Below are 20,458 nucleotides of genomic sequence, written 5' to 3' on the forward strand. Positions count from 1 at the left end.
TTTACTATGCTGGCAGTACCAAAGGGGCAAAAATTGTTGATCTGTCTCCTGCACTGGTCTGCTCCAAGATGGAATAACAAAAAGTTTAACTAAATTGTTTCCCATAAACTGGAGGGAGGTAATCAAAGCTAACGTAACATTGCTCTTCTAACCCCTGTCCAGGGAAGTTACATGGTTCACAAATCAAGTTACAGGGGCAACACCGGCACCAGGAAGAGCAACGAAGGGCACTAGGCAAAGGAACAAACAGGAATTAGAGATTCAAATATCAGCACTTGCTAATAAACCTTCTTTTTTCTGTGCTTTGAGATGGATACATTAAAAACATAGTTCATAGTATAGAATTTCCTAAACAATTCACTTATATGTTTCCATAACTTTTTTCTTAGCTATTTTCCTAAAAGTTCTAAAAGAGACAAACCAACCAAAACCCCAATAACAACTTTTTTTTTTTTTTTTTTTTTTTTTTAGGTCAAGCTATTCAGGAGAGATATATTTAATAGCCTGCCCATATTATGTAGCTTTACAGACAAAAGTAAACACTTAATGTAGTGCATAAATAGCCTTTCTTTGCAGAAAGATAGCATCAAAGCTAAGAATTTATTAGCATTCAAGAAAAGACTGGACAGTTATAAAAGCAAGAGTTACCAACATGTTGAATAGGAAAAGCATATTTCATTAGAGCTATAAAAGAAAACTGTAAGCCTTAGCACATGATCTGACCTATACCACATCAGGGAATTAAGAAAATCTTCACAACAACTTTCCTAATTCCCAGGTTGAGTCAGGCCAGGTACTTGTGATTTTGATTGGAAATAATAGAGCTAGTAAGAGGGGAGTCATACGAGATTCTTCCACATACCTCTGGTTTTGAGAGAGAACAAATACATTTTCAGGTTCTGTTTGAGGTTTAGGCATGATTTCATGTCAGTTTTTATTTCAGCTTTTCTTAGTTTTCACCTGGTTTTACTAGAATTCCTAAAGTTTTACTTCATACATTTGCTCACATTTTATCTCTTTCAGGTGGCAAGTAGGGTTCCATTTTGGCACACTACACACTGCTACTGAAGCATGTTAGCAATTAGGGAATTGGCTGCAAGAAATAAGAGTTGCAGATCTTTTCATTGGATAAAAATGGATCTCTATTGTAGCTGACAGAAACATTTTCTGTTTTGTCATACTGCATTGCTAAGAAAGAAAATCTACAGAAGCACAAGACTCTCATTGATCGCAGTCACCAGTCGTTCATGTAAAATCACCACCAACTCCAAAAAGGGCTTTGTACTAAAAGGACACACACACCAGTAATAATCAGATAACAGCTTTCACTTTCGTTTCCCAAGCTCTCTCCTGGGGTCCCTCCCTCACCTTTTTGCTCTGCCTCTCACTGTATTCCTCACCACAGCCTTAGGCTTTGACGACCGCACCCCTCTTCTCTCTGTTTTATGACACATATGCAAAAAAACCCCATGGCTCCACCTGTTTTACAGCTAGAGAATGAGTTTCTTTCTCATTAGCACATATTAGAAACAATTATAATTTTCAACTGTATGGGAAAATAATGTGAATGGGATCTGTATGTTCAAAATAAAGCTCAGTTTTGTTTACATATTTCATTAATTAAGGCACTCTTTTTTTTACCTTAGCTGCTGATAGGTTATCTTGGTGAACATCATGAGTGATAGCTACTATTTGTTGCTATATAAAGCTAAATTGTCAGATGGGTAATCAAATTGGAAGTTTTCTCTGCAAAGAAGAGAACATGTGTTAAAAATCTTTTTGCTTTTCAGGGAGGAAAAGTACTTGACTGTAATTCTACCCATATTACTAATGAATTCAGAATAAATAATGAAAAAGAATTCTCTACCAGCAATATGATTTTCAAAACTAATCTCTTCACAGAAATATGGTAGGTTGAGTAACATGAGATGACCATTTGGAACAGAAAATCTTGAGAGAACTAGTAAAGAGGGATGCTTGCAATTTATATTTCAACACGAGTAGAAATTTCACCAAATAGCACTAGTTACGATGACAGGTATGCAGTTTTCTTCTTCAAATTTAGAAGTTTGTTCCTTAAAATAAATACCTGTTTATTACCTACTTAATCAAGTGTCTGAAGAGTCAAAAATAACCAAAGGATCATGCAGTTAAACTAGCAATGGAAATTATATTGGTCTACTTTTATAGAATTCTTCATTATGATTTATTTTGCTGGGTTTTGACCTGACAGTGTATTTTGAATTAGCATCTGATATCATGTAAAGGCCATTACAACACAACACCTGAAGACATATTTGGTAGTAACATGAGTTCTATTTTAGTAGTTAAAATAGTTCTTTGTATCTCAGTTGTGCTGGACTTTATGTCACACAAAATTATTTCAAGTTCAACAACTCCATTGTTTGCAGTAATCCTTTTAATATTCAGAATGGAGGGAGCCAACAGGTCACAAAAGTGACTACCCCTTGTACTGTGAAATTCCATGTGGATCTGAAAAAACTCTGAGCTCATGGGCCTGTGACCTCAGTCTGTAATTTCTAGTGTTCATCTGCAGGAGGGCAATGAGCTACTTCATCTCACAACCAGCCTCTAAAACAGCCACATCCCTCGAGATTATGTTTTACAAAGGGCAGCTTTGCAGCTCAGATGGCTAACATCTATGTAAAAGTTCTTCGTAGCCAAATCCTTCATAGTAATGCATAGTGAAAATGTTACATTCACACAAAACGGCATTTTGTTCACACTGAGTTCTTTTTTTTTCCCACTAATAGATTTTCATCCCAGGGAATGAAGATTGATACCCTGCCCTCTCAAGCCTTTTTTTTTAAACGGGTTAAATCTGCATTGATATAATTTTAAACAGCTGTCCCCCTCTCTTACAGTTGTCTCTCTGTAAGATGGAAATAGTAGCCATGTATGTCAAAAGGAGATAAACGTCTTAATATTCTCCAGGTATCTAGCTGGTACATTGATGGCTACCTTAAATGAGACCAAAAGCAAATGTGTAATTCCACATTTAATTCAATCCTGAAAGACACAAAAGGGTTCTGCAGTGAATAATGAAAAGAAAGGAGAAATAGCACGAAACTGCCTAGATTATGTGTGAACATGTATTTAAAGACTGTATCTTAATGCAAAAGGCAGATGAATTAGAACTGCAAATCTACTTACTGTTAGCACTCCTTGCTTCAGAGAACTTCACAAATTAATGTTCTTTTAATGTATTTCCAAGTAATGATGTAGAAGCCTATATAGATAGATATTTAAGCGTTGAATAAGCAATGGAGCAAATCTTTGATTCGGGAAATATTTAATATATAACAATTATAGGAAATAGAATCTGGATTAGAAATGTCTTTTGTATTGAAAATAAATTTCAAAACAGTCATCAATTATTCATGAAGCTCTAGTAAAAAAAGATTTTGCTTTCCAAGTTAAAATTAAAACGGTCATCATAAAAAAATCCCAAATCAGTCAAAACCTGTATTCATTATGAACTGTAATTTTGCAGTCCTACTCCTGTCTTTCTTCTGCCACTATTGTGATGATTTACTCAGCTGCCACTCCACATAATGCATTTCCTCTGGGTGCACCTCTCTTACCCTCTTGATGATGTGACAGCATAGTTGAGTCTTGGTCCACTCATTACCCACACTGAAAACATGGTGGTGTACATTTGAGACGTGCTTTCAGGCTCGCTGCAAAAAGAGTTGAGGACAGGCTGGAAAACAAGGGGAGGAGAGGAGCACTCAATTTTTGTGTTTTCCGGTAGTGTGGCTATGACCTCATCATACCTGCTGCTACCTCATTTGATGGCTTGCTTGCCGTCCACAAAGGTCTGCTGCAGCCCAATGTAACCACACCAACAGTGAGACTCCCTGTTAGGGTGACCTGTGCTGGAGAAAAAAGGATTAAAAATAACAAAGCAAAAATGAGAATACATCCTTGAGCATTATTATGATCTAGGTAGATGGTGACCCTTCGAAGACCTCCTCAGAGGGTCTTGCCCCTTCCTTCTTACAGATACCAGTTTGCTACGTAACAGGATGCATATTGGAACTGCTCTTCAGCTGATGTAAATTCAGTTAATTCAGAGCTCCAATGAAGGGAAGGAAAAAAGAGTAAAATAAATAAATATAATGAACCAATTGCTCAGTTAGTGTAGTTGCATGGGCTTCAGTAGAACTACACTAATTTCCAGCAGCTGGTGTTCTGGCTTTTTATTTCTATTTACTTTACCTCCTGTTCTTAATTTCCTACCCTCTCATTTGTCTGTTATTTTCATGTTCTGTAGTGGCTTCATTTGGAGTGTAAAGTCCTTTGCACAAAGCAAAAACCACATCCAGCTCTAGGAGAGATAGTGAATGCATTCCACTATATGACAGGTAGGAGAGAAGTGATAAGTATAGAGACGGTATAGAACTGCAACAAAAAATATATGACCAAATCAGTTCCACATGTATTTTCTCTCTTGGAGAAGACGATATTTCCTATACAATGTTCCTATACAATGTTCATTGTTCCCTTTTACAATTCACAACTCAAGAATATTTATTCTTATGTCAGGTGTTCGTGCAATACAACTAAGACAGCATTTATATGTTTTAGTCCTAAAGCTAGATGTATCAGGCAAACCTACTCATAATTTTCAAAATATCAGATTTTCAGTGGACATATCAATATTCCCTTAAAAATACAAATATGAATTTAAACAGACTCTAAATCATTGTCACCCACATTCCAAGATTTTGCTTGTATTTTTGCTAACCAATTTCATCTAAATATGCCATAAACATTTTCCCACTACATTTCCATTTCCTTATATACAAATGCCATTCTGAGATATAATTTGCAGGATATCAACCTGCTAATTTATACTGATGTGGCAGTATAGGTGGTCAAAAGTGTAAGAAAAATTGGTTTTGTGGAAGAAATGCTGATTGCCAAGGAATCTGGCGTTACAGTGTTTAGGCTATTAGAAATTAGGCTATTTAAATGGTAAGTATGGATTAGATTTTTGATAGAATTACTGTTACATTCATATGAATCTGTTGTTTCTAAGGTTTTGCATTAAAATTTATGGGTGATGTAGGAAGCAATGCAAAACTTACTACATCTCCCACAGATCAGAAGCCCCAGTATTCCCCCTGAAATTAAGCTAGCACTCATGTAAGGATTTAACAAGGACAGAAGGTCAAAGACTGAGCTGAAGACAGAAGTTGAAGTGGAAGTTGTAAAATTTGGTCTGGAGCCTTACAGACTTACTTTTAGTCCAGCAGTGTATCAAGAAAGGTCTAACAGCAAAGGGCCTAAAAAAATCAGTTGTCTATAGTGTTGTTCTTTTATTTCAAGAGCTTGCACTCTCAAACGGTTGATGAATTTGTTTAAACAAAGCTTCGAGGGATTTGATCTTTTACTATCAGACAGGAAGAAGAGTCTAATTTCTTCAGTGTAGTCTTTATCCAGTTTATGAATCCTCTGAAATGTCTTTGCATAAACATACATATATATATTTATGGTGAGAACCCTTTCCACAAGAAAAGATACAAACAGCGTTTACCAATAATTCATTAAAATTTATAATAGCTTTACACTATAAATATCTGTATTAAAATGTTCCTAAAAATAGCTGACTTTATTACTGACATAAAAATGACTATCAGGTTTTGAAACTTATTTCTTCTTTAATCTCTGTTATTCCATGTTGGAGAGGTCTGCATGTACTTCTAATGTTAGTACTCATTAAAGTCTTTGTCTATAAATCTGTCGTGAGACATACTGCTTTCCTGGGATGAAGCCCACCTAAATGAGGACAGATCTGACAGGGAACCCAGGAGTTAAGGGATTTACTGGGTTTGTTTTCCTCTTCTGCTTTTGTACTAAACCTTTGAAAAACTACATCTTACTGATCCTCATGAAAAACTCAGCCATAAGGTCATCTTGGTACAACCTATGCAAGACCTCTAAATAAAGTTTATTATAGGGAAAATATAGGTTTTCCATATTTCATAGCTATCCTGAGTTTATCATCAGGCAAAAAACAAATAATAAAGAAGCATAAAAAGCCTTAAATCCCCCCCAAATACACAATGTCTTTTTATTATTTTCAAATTAACAAGTTGGATCTTACATCAATAGTAAACTGAACCAATATATATATATATAAAATATAAATATAAACAATGTTTAGAGATGACTTCTGCTTAAGCACGGGTTATGAAGTGTTTAGTCCATTTTTAGTTGTTAAAATACAGTTTTAATATTAAATTTTAATATTCTAGGATTGATATAATTAAGTTCGAAAGCAGTCCAATTTAACTAGAGGCTAAAGAGTTTATTCATAAGTTATTAATTCCACTGTCAGCAGCATTTTTCCTATAATATACTTCTTTTTACTGTTCCTGAAATCTGTGAAGTAAAAATACAACAAAAAAATTGCCCTAGATAATTTACTATACTGTACATTTCTATCACATATATAAAACCCTGGAAGTATCATTTTCAATGTGTGTTTCCCAATAATTGTCACTGTCATTATTAATTATTTTGTTCTGTCATGTAAGAATTGAAGTTATCAATTAAAATAAATGAGAACTCATCCCATTTGAATCAATCTGGTTACATAATTAGCACTCATTTATAGACTCTTCTATTAATGGTGTCACTCCATCTACAAACTACTATAGTGAGGGGAAATAAATGTCCCAAATTGTTTCATGCCTTCATAATGGGCAAATTGCAATTTCAGGCATACTGGTAATGCCGTTTATAGCACATTTTTGTGGAAAAAATAGTTCCTTATAACGATATCATTTATTTTTATTAACCTTTCCACTGCAGCTGAGATATTGGTAAGCCTATGCAACTTTAACAGTCAAGGCAGGAATCTCTGGATATTGAAGTCCTCCAATTTTAGGAAAAAAAATTAATTATTTTCCTGCAATGATAAAACTGGGGGGAACCCAAAGTGCACCTTGGTAACCAGTAGACTATATATATGTCTAAAGTGCTTCCAATGCCACAAAACACAACAAGGTATCCATGTAAAGTAAATGTTATGTTACTGTAAGACACATCATTTTCCTTGTGCTGCTACTAGTTTAAAATAGATCCCTAACAAGTAGACAGAATTTTTTTTTTTTCAACACATAAATTCTTACTGCTCAATAACATTGAGTAAAAGAAAGATGGAAAACCTAAATTCTTTGTGTCAACTCTTTGCCTTTCCCAAACAAAGCCCTTTTCCAAAGCACATACTGTTTACTCAGCACTGCATGAATTTTGTGCCATTTTAGGAGTTGAGGACATGATAAATGCCCATAACCAGCAGCTTACCTTCAAATGTCTTTCACCCAGACCACATTATTTGTAGCAAGAAGCAATACTTGCAAGTCACCACTGTGCAACAGCTACAGACACATTCCATTTAATTTTTTCAGAAGATGGAAAAGGAATAGAAGTAGATCGCTGAATGTCGAGGGGTAGATTTTGTTGTATGTTAGCATTCCAAAGAAAAGAATTAAAAATATGTTCTGCTAAAGATACTTAACTGAATAAATATTTAAAACTCCAGAATTTTGAAACTCAACCCCATAATTCTTATGTTTATGGACTACATGTAGAATTAGTTCCATTTTATCAGAAATCAAGTTACTTTTGAAAAGGGATAAATGAAGAAAAAACAAAAGAAAAAGGTATTTATGACCTCTCTTTTTTTTAAAAAAAAAAAAAGAGAGATTGAAATCTGAATTTTAAGACTATGCTACAATTAAAAAAAAAAGAACCAAAACAAAATGACGACAAACCAAACCAAAACCAAACAAATAGAGAAACATCAAAAAAAAATGGTCTTTTTCTTCTCTTGTAGGTGGTATTTGAAAACCCTTCAACAAATACATGTCTGCATTTGTACAACAGTTTCAAATTGCAAACTGCATTCTCTAACTTTTGCAGAAAACTACTACATTTGCTGGCAGTATTACATTATTTTTATATTGGCCTAGGATGCATACTACTCAAAGCAGAACTATCTTGTCAGCCACACATACAGGACTCTACCCATGTTTAACACAGCACATATTAATCACATGTGAACAGTACATGTAGACAGATAAGGGGCTAACTGCAAGCCCCCATGTCCACTACCTGTAAATTGTCTCCAGTTTACCACTCAAACGTTTCCTCCAAGGAGAAGGAGATAGAAAGACAGATCTAGTCTGAACACTAAACAATGCAGCTTTTGAAAGAAGCTCCTCAGATTTGAAGCTATTTTTGCCACCTTCTCCTCTCAGTTGTCACAGCTTTGTTCACTTTACTCCTGCTTGACTTGGGCATAGGATGCAAGTCTTTTTGTTTTTGTTTAGTGGTTCTAGAACACAGAATAAACACAGGATGGTAATTTTCAGGCGTTCTGGATATAATAATGGTTACATTTTATGCTAGATCAATAGACCTTGAAAAGTATTGTTGAAAGCACATGAAAAACCACAGAAATACTTAGGAAATTGAAAAAAAAAACAGGTGGGCAGAGGCGTAACCCAAATATCCCTTTTCTCCTGCTGTCAGACCCTGCAGTAGTGTCAGGAGCTGGATGGAAAAGAGTCCAAAGTGCTAGACAAAGAAACCCTCCACTGACTGAAATAAATGCTGCAAGGTGGATGGGGAAGATATGTATGGACATGAGAACACATCTCCACCCTTTTTTGCAGGCACTGTTTTGTCACTGTTGTTCTTCATGGAAAAACAGTGTAAAGGCTTTCAACATTCAACCTGTCCTTATATGTAATTTGTAAATACGTAAATATTTGCCCTTGGGTTCTCTTAGACAGTCATTCCTACACATCTAAGGGTCATATTCAGAGGTAAAATACTGTAAATAGGAGCAATGTTTATTCATTAAAACATCACGACATTTACATTACCATATTTCTTGCTGATTTTAAGATAAAACAGAATCTGTGACTCCAGATACTTTAAAGTATGAATTTGGTGTAGTCATAAAACATTCCAAAACAAAGGAAATATTGGATCTGCTGCGTTATCTGTCAGCAATTAAAGAATGCATAGATGGCATGCATATCTGATAAGGCTGCCTTCCATGAGACTGCCTGGACCACCTTCAGTGTGTTAATCATATGTGGATTTCTCACATGAATATTCACTGCATTTTAGGAAGCCCTTTCTGCTGTTTGCCATCTTTGCTCCTAGTGGCAGGTTGAAAGGGACAAGCAAATTTTTTTAAGCAACCTGAATGCTAGATTCTAAACGTAGTACTTTGCAATACCTCTAAAAAGGCCATTTTATTTCAAACTCAAAATGTAAAATCACCATGCTTCCATTTCTGTAGTGCCTGGGAAACAGTCCAACTAAAACCCAGAGCTGTACTATCCGCAAACGTTTCCCAATGTTCTGTGCTTTTTTCCACAATTATTGTAGCCAAATTATTTCTACCCAAATTAGCAATCGCCAGTTAACATTTTGTCATGTCAAAGTTTTGGAGAAGAGGGTGATGAAGAGGAACAGCTTGCTTTCTGTCAAATGCTTACTCTTTCTGTGGATCATGCAGAGACACCAGTCTAATAAGCTCACAATTGAAGCCTCACTGGCACTATGATAATAAAACATTGTGCCTTTGTGCACCTTTAAGTAGGTGAGCCAATAAAGAGAGAAATATACATGGTCCTTGTAAGTCATTTGAAACTGTTAGACTATAAAACACCAGCATTCCCTCTATTTAGCCCTAGACACCATAGCTTCTCTTTAGTGTGAAGCTTGGATCATTCCTGAATATTTTTATCTCAGTTCCTTATCCTCTAACATACCACCCAGGCAGGCTTCTGCGTAGCCTTTGGTGTGCTTGGGTCAGAAAAGAAAATTAATCCCTCTGCTTTCCATCTTATTAAGAGTTTGGGACCGCAGTTTGGGCTGTTAACATTGACATTCCAGGATGTACAACTACTGCTCTCCTTTGAATTTTTCTTATTACTAGTCAGGGCAAGTGCCACTTGGACTTCATGGACTTGAAAAAAGAATAATCAAAGTCATGTTCCTGTTCCCATTTAAGCTAATAAAACTTTTGTCACAACTTCAGCAGAGCCCCAGGCCCTCAAGGAGTGCTTTCACAACTTGCAGCTTCAGTTTTTGAAGTTCCACATGGTTTAACTCAAAAGTTGAGTCACTTGGGAGATGCATTCTTTTCGAATTCTTCTTTTCACAGCAAAATTCAGATTCCAAAAATTGTAGAGGCCAGTTTAAAATAGAAATAATTTACCAAGCGTGCCACCCGTTTTTCTCCATTTTTTTCTACAGGACCTGCGGCTTACTGTGACCTTGGCCAGTTCACATGGGACTTGGTGCTAATTCAAGAGGATGCGGTCACTGGAAGAACAAACCAGCAATAGCGTGTACTGTGTCACTGAGCACTAGTTAATTTGTACATATTTGCCTGTTAAAAATACAGGAGTCAAGGGCAGCTTTTAGCTTCTTATAGTCTCACTATTCTGTGGCTAAAAATATTGTCTGAAAGTGGACTCCTTCCAGGACAAAAATATTCATGTTTGACTGGACCACCTTCTATGTGCATCACTCACCCACAAGATGTATCCAGATAGTGGAAAGTTCTAATTAACCAGCAGAACATATTGCTACTACACCTTTGCTCTAGAGTGATCACATGCATCATCTTCTTGTGACCCACTCCTCTACTCAAAGAAACAGGCTAATAATATACTTTTAAAGAAGTGTGAATGGGGATTTATACTGCCTGAAGAAGCCACTTTCACATGAAAATCATTTGTGCAATCGTTTCCACTTCAGTGCAGGAACAGGATGATGTTCTCCCATTATGCCAAGGAAAATACTACGGCTGCTGCGGCAAGGGTGAAACAGCTTTCATTAGAGAAGCTGACATGTTATTTTTCTCTCAAAAACCTCCAGAACTTTCTGAAAAGGGATTCAGTATTTGGTGAAGCACTAAGGACTTTTTAGGAAATGTGCTTTGCTTCGTAAGAAGTTACTCAGAATGTGGTTCAAAATGTGTTTTTCTAACTAAAGAGAAACGTGTGGTGCATGTGAAAAAATACAGAAACCCGTGAAAGATATCTTTGTTAAATGTCAGTGATATGTGTCTGTTATTTCTCTGTCTTGCAAGCTAATAAACTTAAGACCAGTTGCTTTACAGACAGGGTAGTTATTAGCTTTCAGTAGAAAATAATGTACCATAGGGAATTTACAGTATAAGAAAAATGCTCTTAAATATTTTGGGCCATTTGAGCCACCCAGGCTAAGTGTTTTCTGGCAGTAGAGGTGTTATTGTTGCCATAGCCCTGCCACATGATGTTATTCTCCTAAGTAAATGTAGTTTTCCTATGAAAGGACTCTGCTTAAGCCCAGTGGCAAGTAGCCACGATTTCTTTCTCATACCCAGGATGGAAGAGACGGTTTTGGGGACTGTGTAACAGTGGTAGAAAAAAAGAGCACAACTGCAATCTGTGTTTTACATAAAACAGGTGGACTGCAGTAGAAAGACATGTCATTTCTGACCATGCTCACAGAAAATAACTAGTTGAATAACTAAATAATCAATTACAGTGAAAAGGCAGACTTGTTGCTTCTGTCTTTCAGAAAGAACAGTACACATCCAATAAAAAAAATAAGACTCTACAAAAATATAAGAGGAGGTATCTAACCCTCATGGTTTTCTTTTCATGGAACCTTTTTTTACTATTAGATATCTTCTGTGTTTTCTAAATTTCAACTTAAATCTAGTTACTGAAGATCCAGATTGACAATAAGAACAGCTATCGTTGGAAGTCCAACAGCCAGACTATATGCTGACTGTTGGGATTATCAACCACCTTCCAGACAGAAAAATAAACATGAAATTGTGTTTTCAACCCCCCAAACAATGTTTGGCTATACACATTCTTGGCCTTAAACTCCACTTTTAATAATGCAAATAAAAAATTATTCTGCATTAAAACTTGACAAAATTACTTCATCCCTTATTCCAGGGCACCTATAGTGAAGTTGAAGTTTTTATGACTGTAAGTAGATTAGACCTGCAATGTTATTTTTAGTCGTGTATTTATTCATGAGCAAAGGTCTTTTTTGATACAAACCAGGTGCAGACCAGCTGCTTTGTGTATCTGTGAAAGTGGCCCCAAACTGAACAAAAAAATTGCAGATACCTATCTCTGTATAATAGCATTTGTGTGTTGTACAATTCCTCCATGTTATTCTTGTGCAACATTTTTCCATAACTAAATAATTTTGGTGGGCCTTTCAGCTAAGGTCAAATCCATGCAATATGATCTGCTCAAACATGCAATGGAGCACAGGGAGGCAGCCATCCCATCAGTTGCAGAGCCGGTCTCACAGTACATCTCACAGTAGAATGGGTCACACTCCACAGGGAGCTGTTTAAGTGCTCAAGGCCAGCTTGAAGGGGGATTTGAGCACCCTGGTGTAGTGGAAGGTGTCCCTGCCCAGAGCAGGGTGTTGGAACTAGATGAGCTTTAAGGTCCCTATTAGCCAAAACTATTCTATGATTCTACATTCCATAGTCTCCAAAGGGTACCCACACAGCCCCACACTGGGGTTGTAGAAGCTACAACTTGCACTGTCCCAGGTCCATAGACCATCCCAGGAGCAGCACAAGCATGGGGCCATACTTCTGCAAGTGCCGCTGTGGGCAATCTGAGCACTGGTATGGGGCAAGTGAGCCACCCACTTGTCTGCTGCTTATTGTCAAACTCACATGCAGTTGGTATGTGGCAACACAGCCATACAATACCAGCACAGACAGAAAACCAGCAAATTATGCAAATAAAAGAAGCTGTTTGAGGCAAGGACTGTAAATCTCAGTGGAGGTCAGGGCTTCCTTGACCATAAACAAATGATAAGTATTTATATTCTGTTCTACAATTCTACAATTCTATAATATTAACACATACATTTGTGTATAGGGAAGGGAAGAGATACTGTAAGGGGAGCTACAATATTTAGTAACAACCTAAACTTCATTTCAAATATCTCTCACTGATTTGCAAGTGGTAGCTTCTGAATAAAGGCCAGAAGCAATATTTGACTGGAAAAATAGTATGCAGCCAGAAACCAAGAAGGACTAAGAGAAAGGATCCTACAGCACTTGAAACTAAGGGCTGGAAGTTTCATCTGATAGAAAAAGGAATGCCTGTTCATCTGGGGAAAACATAATGCAAAACATGTTTGCTGAGTGAGAAAAATGTTGATTGGGCAATATCAAAAGCAGCTGTGGTGTGACAGTGGAAAACCAATTAAATAAATGTGACATGGCAGCAAAACAGTCCATGTGGATTGGGGTTTGTGACGTTACCAGAGGGGACAGTGATGTAAAAGCTGGTCACTAAGCTGCAACTGTGACAACAGCATTGATGACCTGCCAGGGGGAGAAGGGAGGAATACACATATTACTCAACGTTTCAATGTACCTTACTCTTATAATTATGATCTCTCAGCTTTCCAGTTCATCAGACGCATCCTGTGGTGTGGTGAAGTTACCAACATGCATAGCTGTGCTCACTTGGCAGATATTTAGTATTCTCCATTCTGTGGACTTTGCGTTTCTTGACACCAATATTGAAAAAGAAAACAAAGAAACCACATAACACAGAAAACCTGATAGGCAACGTTTTCTGCCAGACAAGAAAAGTGTTTGACTGTGTTGTGACTTTCAACTCAGTTTACTGTCAAGAGCAGGTCTTCTATGGCTGTCACTCTTCTCTGAAAAAAAACACGCAGTGTCTGTAATGAGATGGGGCTAATTACTTTTTAAGCTATTACTACAAGATAAATCATTGTTCTGGGTATAAAGACCAAATATGACACATTGCATCACAAGCGGAAACGGCAATATGCACTAGCTATCAATGTTTTGTAAAGTGGCATGGGATGAGAGACTGCTTTGTGTACTTGAAAAGTACTGGAAAGCCAATATCCAAACACAGAGAGCAAGCAAGGTCTGTCCTTCTCACTTTTTGTGAGTTTTTTCTTGAACGAAGAAACTAGTATTCTATTTTTCTGTTTATTTGAATCACTTAAAATGCTATGCCAGTGTCAAGAGACTACATGAAAAGTCTTTATCTTAAAGAGATAATGTGACAAAGCAGTGTAAGTTTATGATCCAGATTATTATGTAGAAGTTTAAACTTAATGCTAGGCTTCTCATTTTCAATGTGTGCTTGCAGCAGTTCATTCAAACGAAGGGTTTTTTACGCACCAGAAGTTTTCAACAGTTCTGGTTCCTAAGGCTTTCTACATTTTCATGGAATGGGAGCAACTTTCATTCAAGCTTCCCCAACACTCTCCCACCTTTTCCTTAAGGGACCATTCAGGATGAATGCATGGTTTAGTCTCCATGACCCACTCACTTGCTGGTGCCACTGTGACTGCCAATAAGTGACTGAAATTAGCTTTAACTGCAAGGCGAACACTAGAAGTAGTTAGACAGACACCAGTAATTCATCCTTCACTTTCTGCTACTGTTAATCTGCTTGAATCAGTGGCCTACAGCTAATGGATTCAATAGGCTTTTTGCTTAAGTCTGATCAAGCTATTAGTAATACAGCTGGGGAAAAAAGTACAAAAGATACTTTGAATTTGAATATGATTTTTTAATGACCTTTTCTATTCCTAATGCATACGCAGCCCAGTTGTTTCTAGGTCAAGCTAATCATAGAATCAGAATCAACTAGGTTGGAAAAGACCTTTAAGATCATAAAGCCGAAAGCAATCCTCCCAAGCAGCAGTGGGTTATCTTTGGTACCTACAGAAGATTCCATTTGGTGTGCTTTCTGTTTTTTTCAACAGCAGCTGGGAAAGTAATTGCTGGTGGAAACACATGGACACAGTGATCCTTAGCATCGCCAGGACTGCATTAGACCATGTGGTTAACTTGAACTGCATGTGTTTGGATTCCCTGTCTTAATTCTGAACCTGCAACATAAGGAGAGCATATTTCCCTTCTCCCACATCATTAATTGCAATCACTGTTATCCAAATAATCTGGTTCATAGATAAAAATTGTTTGAAAAAAAGAAAAAGCTGAGAGACAATGGATCAGCTAACAATAGACCAGCTAATCATTTAGGAAAACTAATAAAAAAATAGTGACATATTAATAAACCATTCTGACTCCTGGCTTGTCAAGGATTTGGAGTATGAAGTATAACAAATCCAAAATCCATCCGCTAAATTCTACTGACACTGAAACCTATAGGAACCCTGTTTCTTGTGACGGGTCAGTTCAGTGAGTTCAGCCAAGCACTAAGGCCTGAAATGGGGCTGCAGAAATTCTGACATGCCTCCACCTCCAAGCAATCACAAAGGCTTACCAAGTGCTGTAAATAGCCCAAGCACAAGCCTCTGAACGAGCAAGCAAAGCAAGAAGCAGCTGCATTAGGTTTTAGTGATGCAAACATCGTTACCTTCTGCCTTATACAGATTTCCTACGTGACAAACATCAGAATGAAACAGTTGCAATATTCAGCATATTTTTATCCAGATAAATATTGAAAACATATTTAATGCAATATTGAAGGGATTACAGAATTCAGAAAAGGGAAAGTCTGACTAATGCTGCAGCTGTGCAGCATTCCAGTGAATCCAAGCCATTGCCAGCATTTATTAGCCACTCAGCCTTTGACAATAAACAATCTTCAGCTCATGATCATATATCCAGACAGATAGATGTACAGTATTGCTTACACAGACACAGTAACGCTGTCTTGTCTCTGTGCCGGGAATACTCTCAACCACTAGCTATAATTCAGTGGGGCTGTTAAAAAAAGGTTCAGTTTTGATCTTACTTTCTTTAATGACTATAGACAATCACAGTATAGTCTGGTTTGTTGTACATTTACATTCATTTTAGGAAGAATTACTGTAGGCTAAAGTACATGAAGACTGTTTATTGCTGGCATTAAAATAAATTCTTCAGCCATTTCACAAAATCAAATTTTAGAAATTTTATGTTGGAAACGATGTTTTTTCCCCATAATAATTAGAATCAAATTACTAAAAAGTGAATCAAACCAGAAAGTTATGATAATAGCAACAGAGAGCAGGTTTTCATCCATTGTAGTATGCATGCTTTGAAAAAGAAAGTATCAGAGGAAATGACTGGGTTTGTATTTCTCCAGAGGAAAAAGTACAATATTACGTATATCAGAGAAATGTAATATCCCATTAAATCAGTGAGAAAAAAATCTGGGATTTTTTTCAGTCATTTTGAGGAACAGTAACACAAGTTTTGTGAAGTTTCTTCGTTCCAGCAAGTACTCCACACTGCATTCAGATCTCCAGGCACACAAACACAGAGGATGGACTCAGAAAGGCACTTCTCTTACCTTCAGTCACCACCACTTTATAAACTTCAGTTAAGAGCCTTATTTATATTTAGTTTCTGGTGAAGGTTCAGAAGAAGAAGCAAAGAAAGACTTGTCATTAACTGAACAGAACTGCTCAGTGTGAAAGTGTTTTGGTTTTTTGAAATACCTAGCTTGCTAAGGACATGCTCGGGTTTAAAACAAGCAAGCCAGGACACTTACTTTGATACATAGCATTAAAACTGAATAAACCCAGCCAAGATTAATGTCAAATCAACTGAGAATGATCTAAACAAGAAAACAAGAATGCTTTGTAAAGGAAAAGAAAAGAAATGCTTCAATCTTCTGATCATACAAAGCAGAAAGTCACACAAGACAGCCTCTCATTCAAAGATAAATATTTTTTCCATACACAAGATAAAATCATTATTTGGCCCCCTTTCTCTTCTATTTCTTTTAGTAAATGAAAAATGAAATGTCACCAATATTATCCAGTTACAGTCTTGTTAAGGTTCTGTGTATCAGAGAAAATCTCAAATACAACTGAGAAAGATATAATTGTCAGCTGGAGTGTGTTTTATTGTGGTACCTTGCTAAGATAGTTTTATAAATACAGTCCAAGAACAAGTGGAAAAAGGAACAAAATCCTTGTAATATATGGAAGGATTAGGGTAAGAATAATGCTTCTATTTTCAATTTTACTCTATCACTGAATGCTCCAATATTAAATACAATGGGAAAATATTTTAAAAGCATATTTTTTGTTAACATCAAATATTCCCTTCAATGCAACCATCTCTGGGACATCCAGACTTCTAAAATTGATGATTCTCAAAAGAGATTTGGGCGATGAGAAGGCAAGTCAGCCGCAGTGGGACCAGGCACTGAAGTGGGGACACATCTAACACCAGCTGTGTCCTGATTCCACCACAGATGTGTCTGAGCTGCTGGACATGCAGATTGTGAACTGCTGCTATTTATGATGCATTTTAAGAAAAATATTTTGAGGCAAAGCAAACTGCATGACTGTGCACTTTAAAACAGCATGCCACACCTTACAGAAGGAATAGATAAGCAGCTCAAAAAGGTGTAACTCATGAGAAGGATGGGCAAGTTTAGCTAATACTTTCAAGAGCAATCTCAAATTGCCTGTATTTATAGAATCATAGAATAGTTAGAGTTCGAAAAGACCTTAAGATCATCTAGTTTCAACCCCCCTGCCATGGGCAGGGACATCTCACAATAAACCGTCACCCAAGGCTTTGTCCAACCTGGCCTTGAACATCGCAAGGGGTGAAGCATGCACAACCTCCCTGGACAACCCATTCCAGTGCCTCACCACCCTTACAGTAAAAAACTTCGTCCTTATATCCAATCTAAAGTTCCCCTGTTTAAGTTTGAACCCATTGCACCTTGTCCTGTCACTACAGTCCCTAACAAATAGTCCATCCTCAGCATTCCTAGAGGCCCCCTTCAGATACTGGAAGGCTGCTATGAGGTCTCCACGCAGCCTTCTCTTCTCCAGGCTCAACAGCCCCAACTTTCTCAGTCTATCTTCATATGGGAGGTGCTCCAGTCCCTGATCATCCTCGTGACCCTCCTCTGGACTTGTTCCAACAGTTCTATGTCCTCTTATGGTGAGGACACCAGAACTGCACACAATACTCCAGGTGAGGTCTCACAAGAGCAGAGTAGAGGGGCAGGATCACCTCCTTTGACCTGCAGGATACGGTTGGCTTTCTGGGCTGCAAGCACACTGAAGCCGCCTCATGTTCATTTTCTCATCGACTAGCACCCCCAAGTCCTTCTCCGCAGGGCTGCTCTGAATCTCTTCTCTGCCCAACCTGTAGCTGAGCCTGGGGTTGCTGTGACCCAGGTGTAGGACCTTGCACTTGGCATGGTTAAACTTCATCAGGTTGGCATCAGCCCACCTCACAAGTGTGTCTAGGTCCCTCTGGATGACATTCCTTCTCTCCAGTGTATCAACTGAACCACACAGCTTGGCGTCATCGGCAAACTTCCTGAGGGCACACTCTATCCTACTGTCCATGTCACCAACGAAGATGTTGAACAAGACTGGTCCGGTCCCAACACCGATCCCTGAGGGACACCACTTGTTACTGGTCTCCAGCCGGACATTGAGCCATTGACCACAACTCTTTGTATGCGGCCATCCATCCAGCTCTTTATCCACTGAGTGGTTCACCTATCAAATTGATGTCTTTCCAATTTAGAGACAAGGATGCTGTGCGGGGCAGTGTCAAACGCTTTGCACAAGTCCAGGTAGATGACATCAACTGCTCTGCTCCTGTCCATCAGTTCCATAGCCCCATCATAGAAGGCCACCAAATTGGTCAGGCAGGATTTCCCCTTAGTGAAGCCATGCTGGCTGTCACCAAGCACCTTGTTGTTTTTCATGTGCCTTAGCATGCCTTCCAGGAGAATCTGCTCCAAGATTTTTCCAGGCACAGAGGTGAGACTGACTGGTCTGTAATTCCCTGGGTCATCCATTTTCCCCTTCTTGAAAATAGGGGTTATATTTCCCTTTTTCCAGTCGTTGAGAACTTCACCTGACTGCCATGATTTTTCAAATAGGATGGACAGTGGCTTAGCAGCTTCTTTTGCCAGCTCCTTCAGGACCCACGGATGGATTTCATCAGGTCCCATGGACTTATGCACATTCAGGTTCTTAAGATAGTCTCGAACCAGACCCTCTCGTACAGTGGGTCTAAGGTCGTCATTCTCACAGTCTCTGCATCTGCCTTCCAAGACTTGGGTGGTGTGGTCAGAGCCTTTGTCAGTGAAGACTGAAGCAAAGAAGTCATTAAGAACCTCAGCCTTCTCCAAATCCAGGGTAGCCAGTTCTCCTGTTAGCTTCTGGCCAGGGCCCACGTTGTTCCTAGTCTGTCTTTTATTTGCAATGTACCTATAGAATCCCTTCCTGTTACCTTTCACATCCTTAGCCAATTTTAATTCTAACTGGGCCTTAGCTTTCCTAACCTGGTCCCTAGCTTCCCGGACAACATCCCTGTATTCTTCCCAGGCCCCCTGTCCTTGCTTCCAGCTTTTGTAAGACTCTTTTTTCCTTAAAAGTTTCCTCAGCATCTCCTATCCAGGAGTTACTTACATTAGTTATTATGTTAACTTATGTTAACTTATGTTAGTTATGATGTTTCAAAATATCTCTCATGGGGGTATTTTGGGTAAAAAATGGGCTCATATCCATGCCCATGTCCAGGAGTCAAACAGAGTTGCAATTAAACAGATTCCCATCCTTTGACCACTGAGACAGAACAGGGATGCCAGAGAATAGCCTGAAGGAGGTAAGACACATCTCTGATCACACCAAGCCATTGCAGAGCTACAGAGCAAGAATTCTGGGCTCAGAAATAGATACGCCTGGCACGAGAGAATTAAACACTGCTGTGGTTACATCTACATTGTTACTAAAACAACCATTGTTAAGATAACACTTCACCCTGAACTTGCTCAGTAGCACAAAGTTGTCAGGTGGTCAATCAAAAATGCTCAATGTTATAGTGTTATAACAAATTGTAATCTTGATAGCACTTGCATCCTCTTTCATTAATGACTGAAGAATGCAGGAAATTTAGAAAACTGAACATTAGCTTTGATAGTCCCAACATGGTTAATAATCCACATTTACTAGAATTTCACGATTTCAAATAGAATTCCACCATGAAGAAGCAGGATATCACCCCTGAGTTCACGTCGAGTTCAGCTTGAAAAGCGCAAGGGTACAGTATGTGCTGCTGGATATAACAAAGAAAATGACTACAGCTAAACTGGGATTTTCGAACCTGAGAGAGTTGCTGGGATCAATGATCTCCAACTGAAAGCCCACCATGGTGGTCTGATCCAGAGGACATTTATTACTCTATAAGGAGCACTAGCCCAAGAGACTAGACAAAATTCAATAAATACATTTTTCATTTATGACTGAAGTGCTAACCTGGACAGTCAACTAAGATCTTGTAATAGCAACAAAAAATCGTTCATTTCTTTGGCCTTTTGTTAAATCTATTTGATGTTTCACAGAGGTTTAGGAGAAGCTGTGGTCAGGGATCAGG

The 20,458-nt window shown here is 38.0% G+C and overlaps 1 long non-coding RNA gene across 1 annotated transcript in view; it reads left to right on the top strand.

Annotated features, from left to right (window-relative positions):
- Positions 1 to 20,458, top strand: part of LOC133215911 (uncharacterized) — a 77,292-nt gene that overhangs the window by 46,785 nt on the left and 10,049 nt on the right. Inside the window, exon 2 of the long non-coding RNA XR_009726514.1 lies at positions 10,312 to 10,406. This is a non-coding gene — a long non-coding RNA (uncharacterized LOC133215911). The remainder of the gene's footprint in view (positions 1 to 10,311; positions 10,407 to 20,458) is intronic.

The sequence above is a fragment of the Neopsephotus bourkii genome, unplaced genomic scaffold (genome assembly GCF_033783945.1).
Source record: "Neopsephotus bourkii isolate Nb327-2 ecotype Australia unplaced genomic scaffold, CSIRO-AGI_Nbou_v1 NB_107, whole genome shotgun sequence".
Lineage (NCBI taxonomy): Eukaryota > Metazoa > Chordata > Aves > Psittaciformes > Psittacidae > Neopsephotus > Neopsephotus bourkii.